The sequence below is a fragment of the Rutidosis leptorrhynchoides genome, chromosome 8, assembly GCF_046630445.1.
Source record: "Rutidosis leptorrhynchoides isolate AG116_Rl617_1_P2 chromosome 8, CSIRO_AGI_Rlap_v1, whole genome shotgun sequence".
Lineage (NCBI taxonomy): Eukaryota > Viridiplantae > Streptophyta > Magnoliopsida > Asterales > Asteraceae > Rutidosis > Rutidosis leptorrhynchoides.
In genome coordinates, this window is record NC_092340.1 from 326,836,442 (window position 1) to 326,845,112 (window position 8,671).

Sequence of the window (8,671 nt, forward strand, 5' to 3'; positions counted from 1 at the left end):
CTGCCTCAGATTCAGTTGTTTCTGATTAAATATGTGTTGAAGACTTTTGTGGTCGGTATATATAATACTTTTAACCCCATATAAGTAGTGCCTCCAAGTCTATAATGCAAAAACAACCGCGCCTAATTCCAAATCATGCGTCGTATAATTTTGCTCGTGAATCTTCAATTGTCTAGACGCATAAGCAATCACCTTCGTTCGTTGCATTAATACACAACCGAGACCTTGCTTTGATGCGTCACAATAAATCACAAAATCATCATTCCCTTCAGGCAATGACAATATAGGTGCCGTAGTTAACTTTTTCTTTAACAATTGAAACGCTTTCTCTTGTTCATCTTTCCATTCAAATTTCTTCCCTTTATGCGTTAATGCAGTCAAGGGTTTTGCTATTCTGAAAAAATCTTGGATGAATCTTCTGTAGTAACCAGCCAATCCTAAAAATTGACGTATATGCTTCGGAGTTTTTGGGGTTTCCCACTTTTCAATGGTTTTGATCTTTGTCGGGTCTACCTGGATACCTTCTTTGTTCACTATGTGACCGAGGAATTGAACTTCTTCCAACCAAAATGCACACTTTGAAAACTTAGCGTACAGTTTTTCTTTCCTCAATACTTCTAGCACTTTTCTCAAATGTTCTTCGTGCCCTTGATCATTCTTTGAGTAAATAAGTATGTCATCGATGAAAACAATGACAAACTTGTCAAGATATGGCCCACACACTCGGTTCATAAGGTCCATGAACACAGCTGGTGCGTTAGTCAATCCAAACGCCATAACCATAAACTCGTAATGACCATAACGCGTCCTAAAAGCAGTTTTTGGAATATCATCCTCCTTTACTCGCATTTGATGATATCCAGAACGTAAATCGATCTTCGAATAAACCGACGAGCCTTGTAGTTGATCAAATAAGTCATCAATTCTTGGCAGTGGATAACGGTTCTTGATGGTAAGTTTGTTCAACTCTCGGTAGTCGATACACAACCTGAATGTACCATCTTTCTTCTTGACAAACAAAACAGGAGCTTCCCACGGTGATGTGCTTGGTCGAATGAAACCACGCTCTAAAAGTTCTTGTAATTGGCTTTGCAGTTCTTTCATCTCGCTGGGTGCTAGTCTGTAAGGAGCACGAGCTATTGGTGCAGCTCCTGGTACAAGATCTATTTGAAATTCAACGGATCGATGTGGGGGTAATCCCGGTAATTCTTTCGGAAATACATCGGGAAATTCTTTTACGACGGGAACATCATTGATGCTCTTTTCTTCAGTTTGTACTTTCTCGACGTGTGGTAGAATAGCATAGCAACCTTTTCTTAATATTTTTTGTGCCTTCAAATTACTAATAAGATGTAGCTTCGTGTTGCCCTTTTCTCCGTACACCATTAAGGGTTTTCCTTTTTCTCGTATAATGCGAATTGCATTTTTGTAACAAACGATCTCTGCTTTCACTTCTTTCAACCAGTCCATACCGATTATCACATCAAAACTCCCTAACTCTACTGGTATCAGGTCAATTTTAAATGTTTCGCTAACCAGTTTAATTTCTCGATTCCGACATATATTATCTGCTGAAATTAATTTACCGTTTGCTAATTCGAGTAAAAATTTACTATCCAACGGCGTCAATGGACAACTTAATTTAGCACAAAAATCTCTACTCATATAGCTTCTATCCGCACCCGAATCAAATAAAATGTAAGCAGATTTATTGTCAATAAGAAACGTACCCGTAACAAGCTCCGGGTCTTCCTGTGCCTCCGCCGCATTAATATTGAAAACTCTTCCATGGCCTTGTCCATTCGTGTTCTCCTGGTTCGGGCAATTTCTAATAATGTGGCCCGGTTTTCCACATTTATAACAAACTACATTGGCATAACTTGTTCCGACACTACTTGCTCCGCCATTACTCGTTCTAACACCATTTGTTCCTTTCGTTCTGTTAACCCCTGGTCCGTAGACCTCACACTTCACCGCGCTATGACCATTTCTTTTACACTTGTTGCAAAATTTGGTGCAGAACCCCGAGTGATACTTTTCACACCTTTGGCATAGCTGCTTCTGATTGTTGTTGTTGTTGCGGTTGTTATTGTTGTTGGGATGATTGTTGTAGTTTCTGTTGTTGTTGTTGTTGTTGTTGTTGTTGTTGTTGTTGTTGTTGTTGGGCCGTTTGTTGTAGTTGCGATTGATGTTGCGATTGTTGGGATAGTTGTTGCGATTATTGTTGTAATTGTTGTTGTTGTTGTTGTTGTTGTTGTTGTTGTTGTTGTATTGGTGATTCTTATCACCATTTTCCTCCCACTTTCTTTTGACTTGCTTCACATTGGCCTCTTCAGCCGCCTGTTCTTTAATTCTTTCCTCAATCTGGTTCACTAGTTTGTAAGCCATTCTACATGCCTGTTGTATGGAGGCGGGCTCATGTGAACTTATATCTTCTTGGATTCTTTCCGGTGATCCTTTCACAAACGCGTCGATCTTCTCTTCCTCATCTTCGAACACTCTCGGACACAATAGGCACAATTCTGTGAATCGTCTTTCGTACGTGGTAATATCAAATCTTTGGGTTCGTAACCCTCTAAGTTCTGTCTTGAGCTTATTGACCTCAGTTCTGGGACGGTACTTCTCGTTCATCAGGTGCTTGAATGCTGACCACGGTAGTGTGTAAGCATCATCTTGTCCCACTTGCTCTAGATAGGTATTCCACCATGTTAACGCAGTACCTGTGAAGGTATGCGTAGCGTACTTCACTTTGTCCTCTTCAGTACACTTACTTATGGCAAACACCGATTCGACCTTCTCGGTCCACCATTTCAATCCGATCGGTCCTTCGGTTCCATCAAATTCTAAAGGTTTGCAGGCAGTGAATTCTTTGTAGGTGCATCCTACACGATTTCTTGCGCCGTTAGCTGCATTGCTAGATTTGGAGTTATTGTTGGTATGTAGCGCAGCCTGTACTGCGGCTATGTTTGAAGCAAGAAAGGCACGAAATTCCTCTTCGCTCATATTCAAGGTGTGTCGAGTAGTCGGTGCCATTTCCTTCAAAATAGTCAAATGAAACGAGTTAATCATATAGAATATCAAGAGTAGTCAATAGTATTTCGTAGCGTAATATGAACTTATTTATAAAAGCTCTTTCTTCATATTAGCATTTTATACTCTTTAATTCGGGTAGTACCTACCCGTTAAGTTCATACTTAGTAGCTAACATACCATTTCAACTACTACAATTCTATATGAAAAACTAATCACAAAAAAAAAATTATCATATTCAAACCTTTATACAATAACTTGCAAACTTACAATACCGCTTTTTTTACATATAGCATGAAATATAGCACATAAAACTTTGATACAAAGTAGTTGCGAAGATAATTCTAGTTAATAAATAAGGCGTTCAGTAAAGGCAATAAAGACACGTAATTCATATGTCCAGAAACAAGTCATGCATTCTGGTTTTACTAGGACTACTTCCCATCCTTGGTCTTGTGGAACATAACCGTTATGGCCGTTAATAAGACAGCGTATGGTAACGTCGTCAAAGGGATGAAGGTTACATAATGTCCAACAGTCCCGTAACAATCTAAAAACCTTGTTTCTCACCCCAACTACTGAGTCCGTCACTTGTGGGAATGTTTTATTTAGCAGTTGTAATCCGATGTTCTTTTTCTCACTTTGGTGAGAAGCGAACATCACTAACCCGTAAGCATAACATGCTTCTTTATGTTGCATGTTAGCCGCTTTTTCTAAATCACGAAGTCCTATATTCGGATATATTGAGTCAAAATAATTTCTTAACCCGTTGTGTAAAATAGCATTTGGGTTCCCCGCAATATATGCGTCAAAGTAAACACATCGTAACTTATGGATTTCCCAATGTGATATCCCCCATCTTTAGAACGAAAGCCTTTTATAAATCAAGGCATTCTTGGAACGTTCTTCGAATGTCTTACAAACTGATCTCGCCTTAAATAGTTGTGCCGAGGAATTCTGACCGACTCTAGACAAGATTTCATCAATCATGTCTCCGGGTATTTCTCTTAAAATATTGGGTTGTCTATCCATTTTGTGTTTTTATACTGTAAAATAGACAAGAGTTAGATTCATAAAAAAATACTTATTAATACAACCAATTTTTACATATATCATAAAGCATAAGCACACTATATTACATATATTACACCACACGAATGCAACTATCTTATTCCGACTCGCTCGTTTCCTCTTCTTCGGTTTTGGTTCGTTTTGCCAAGTTTCTAGGGATATATGATGTTCCCCTAATACAAGCCGTCGTTTTCCACATTGGTTTAGAAAAACCTGGTGGTTCAGAGGTTCCCGGGTTATTGTCACAACTTAAGAAATACGGGTGTTGACGATACATATAAAGTTCATCGGGTTTGGAATCAAATTTCTCTATTTTTATGCCCTTTCCCTTATTGTTCTCTATTGCCTTATTAAATTGTGTTGGGGTAATTTCTATAACATCATCGGAATCCTTGTCGGGATCCGATTCATCGGAGAATTGGTAATCCTCCCAATACTTTGCTTCCTTGGCGGAAACACCATTGACCATAATTAACCTTGGTCGGTTGGTTGAGGATTTTCTTCTACTTAACCGTTTTATTATTTCCCCCACTGGTTCTATTTCTTCTTCCGGTTTCGATTCTTCTTCCGGTTCCGATTCTTCTTTCGGTTCCGACTCTTCTTTCGGTTCCTCTTCGAGAACTTGTGAATCAGTCCACGAATCATTCCAATTTACATTTGACACTTCATTATTATTAGGTGAGTCAATGGGACTTGTTCTAGAGGTAGACATCTATCACATAATATCAAACACGTTAAGAGATTAATATATCACATAATATTCACATGTTAAAAATATATAGTTTCCAACAAAATTTGTTAAGCAATCTTTTTTTTTTTTTTAAGTAAACACGGTCGAAGTCCAGACTCACTAATGCATCCTAACAAACTCGATAAGACACACTAATGCAAAATTCTGGTTCTCTAAGACCAACGCTCGGATACCAACTGAAATGTCCCGTTCATATTGATTATAAACGTTCCATATTAATTGATTTCGTTGCGACGTTTTGACCTCTATATGAGACGTTTTTCAAAGACTGCATTCATTTTTAAAACAACCATAACCTTTATTTTATCAATAAAGGTTTCAAAAGCATTACGTAGATTATCAAATAATGATAATCTAAAATATACTGTTTACACACGACCATTACATAATGGTTTACAATAGAAATATATTACATCGACATATGTTTCTTGAATGCAGTTTTTACATAATATCATACAAACATGGACTCCAAATCTTGTCCTTATTTTAGTATGCAACAGCGGAAGCTCTTAATATTCATCTGAGAATAAACATGCTTTAAACGTCAATAAAAATGTTGGTGAGTTATAGGTTTAACCTATATATATCAAATCGTAATAATAGACCACAAGATTTCATATTTCAATATACATCCCATACATAGAGATAAAAATCATTCATATGGTGAACACCTGGTAACCGACATCATTCCGGGACGACCTTCGGATATGATATAAATTTCGAAGTACTAAAGCATCCGGTACTTTGGATGGGGTTTGTTAGGCCCAATAGATCTATCTTTAGGATTCGCGTCAATTAGGGTGTTTGTTCCCTAATTCTTAGATTACCAGACTTAATAAAAAGGGGCATATTCGATTTCAATAATTCAACCATAGAATGTAGTTTCACGTACTTGTGTCTATTTTGTAAATCATTTATAAAACCTGCATGTATTCTCATCCCAAAAATATTAGATTTTAAAAGTGGGACTATAACTCACTTTCACAGATTTTTACTTCGTCGGGAAGTAAGACTTGGCCACTGGTCGATTCACGAACCTATAACAAATATGTACATATATATCAAAGTATATTCAAAATATATTTACAACACTTTTAATACATTTTGATGTTTTAAGTTTATTAAGTCAGCTGTCCTCGTTAGTAACCTACAACTAGTTGTCCAACGTTAGATGTACAGAAAAAAATTGATATATATTATCTTGAATCAATCCACGACCCAGTGTATACACGTCTCAGGCTAGATCACAACTCAAAGTATATATATTTTTGGAATCAACCTCAACCCTGTATAGCTAACTCCCACATTACTGCATATAGAGTGTCTATGGTTGTTCCAAATAATATATACACATGGGTGGATATGATATGTCAAAACATTTGCATACGTGTCTATGGTATCCCAAGATTACATAATATATTAGAATACATGTATAATACAATATAAGTTAGCTAGGATATGATTAATATAGATTTGTTACCAATTTTTACGTTGCTACAACAAGAAAAATTATCCAATCTTGTTTTACCCATAACTTCTTCATTTTAAATCCGTTTTGAGTGAATCAAATTGATATGGTTTCATATTGAACTCTATTTTATGAATCTAAACAGAAAAAGTATAGGTTTATAGTTCAAAATATAAATTACAAGTCATTTTTGTAAAGGTAGTAATTTCAGTCGAAAGAACGACGTCTAGATGACCATTTTAGAAAACATACTTCCACTTTGAGTTTAACCATGATTTTTGGATATAGTTTCATGTTCATAAGAAAAATCATTTTCCCAGAAGAACAACTTTTAAATCAAAGTTTATCATAGTTTTTAATTAACTAACCCAAAACAGCCCGCGGTGTTACTACGACGGCGTATGTCCGGTTTTACGGTGTTCTTCATGTTTTCAGGTTTTAAATCATTAAGTTAGCATATCATATAGATATAGAACATGTGTTTAGTTGATTTTAAAAGTCAAGTTAGAAGGATTAACTTTTGTTTGCGAACAAGTTTAGAATTAACTAAACTATGTTCTAGTGGTTACAAGTTTAAACCTTCGAATAAGATAGGTTTATATATATGAATCGAATGATGTTATGAACATCATTACTACCTCAAGTTTTCTGGATAAAGCTACTTGAAATGAGAAAAATAGATCTAGCTTTAAAGGATCCTTGGATGGCTTGAAAGTTCTTGAAGCATAATCATGACACGAAAACAAGTTCAAGTAAGATTTCCACTCGAAATAAGATTGTTATAGTTATAGAAATTGAATCAAAGTTTGAATATGAGTATTACCTTGTATTAGAAAGATATCTTACTATAAATAATAAATATTTTTTGAGGTTGGATGATCACTCTACAAGATTGGAAGTAAGCTAGCAAACTTGGAAGTATTCTTGATTTTATGAAACTAGAACTTGTAGAATTTATGAAGAACACTTAGAACTTGAAGATAGAACTTGAGAGAGATTAATTAGATGAATAAAATTGAAGAATGAAAGCGTTTGTAGGTGTTTTTGGTCGTTGGTATATGGATTAAATATAAAGGATGTGTAATTTTGTTTACATGTAAATAAGTCATGAATGATTACTCATATTTTTGTAATTTTATGAGATATTTCATGCTAGTTTCCAAATGATGGTTCCCACATATGTTAGGTGACTCACATGGGCTGCTAAGAGCTAATCATTGGAGTGTATATACTAATAGTACATACATCTAAAAGCTGTGTATTGTACGAGTACGAATACGGGTGCATACGAGTAGAGTTGTTGATGAAACTGAACGAGGATGTAATTGTAAGCATTTTTGTTAAGTAGAAGTATTTTGATAAGTGTCTTGAAGTCTTTCAAAAGTGTATGAATACATATTAAAACACTACATGTATATACATTTTAACTGAGTCGTTAAGTCATCGTTAGTCGTTACATGTAAGTGTTGTTTTGAAACCTTTAGGTTAACGATCTTGTTAAATGTTGTTAACCCATTGTTTATTAAATCAAATGAGATGTTAAATTATTACATTATCATGATATCATGATGTATTAATATATCTTAATATGATATATATACATTAAATGTCGTTACAACGATAATCGTTACATATATGTCTCGTTTCAAAATCATTAAGTTAGTAGTCTTGTTTTTACATATGTAGTTCATTGTTAATATACTTAATGATATGATTACTTATCATAATATCATGTTAACTATATATATAACCATATATATGTCATCATAAAGTGTTTACAAGTTTTAACGTTCGTGAATCACCGGTCAACTTGGGTGGTCAATTGTCTATATGAAACCTATTTCAATTAATCAAGTCTTAACAAGATTGATTGCTTAACATGTTGGAAACATTTAATAATGTAAATATCAATTTTATTTAATATATAAAAACATGTAAAAGTTCGGGTCACTACAGAACGAATGCTTATTAGATGCGAACAATCAAATCTAGTACTTAATTGGGAGAAATGTCATTTCATAGTTAAAGAAGGCATCGTTCTTGGTCATAAAATTTCAAATGAAGGAATTGAAGTGGATAGAGCTAAAGTAGATGTATTTGCTAAACTTTCACATCCCACCAATGTTAGAGGAGTTAGGAGTTTTCTAGGGCATGCCGGTTTTTACTGACGTTTCATAAAAGATTTTTCTAAAATTGCCACTCCTATGAATAAACTCCTAGAAAAGGATGCCTCATTCATCTTTTCGGATGAATGCATCAAATCTTTTAATATTCTTAAAGAAAAACTCACTAATGTGCCGATCTTGATAACTCCAAATTGGAATCTACCATTTGAACTTATGTGCGATGCA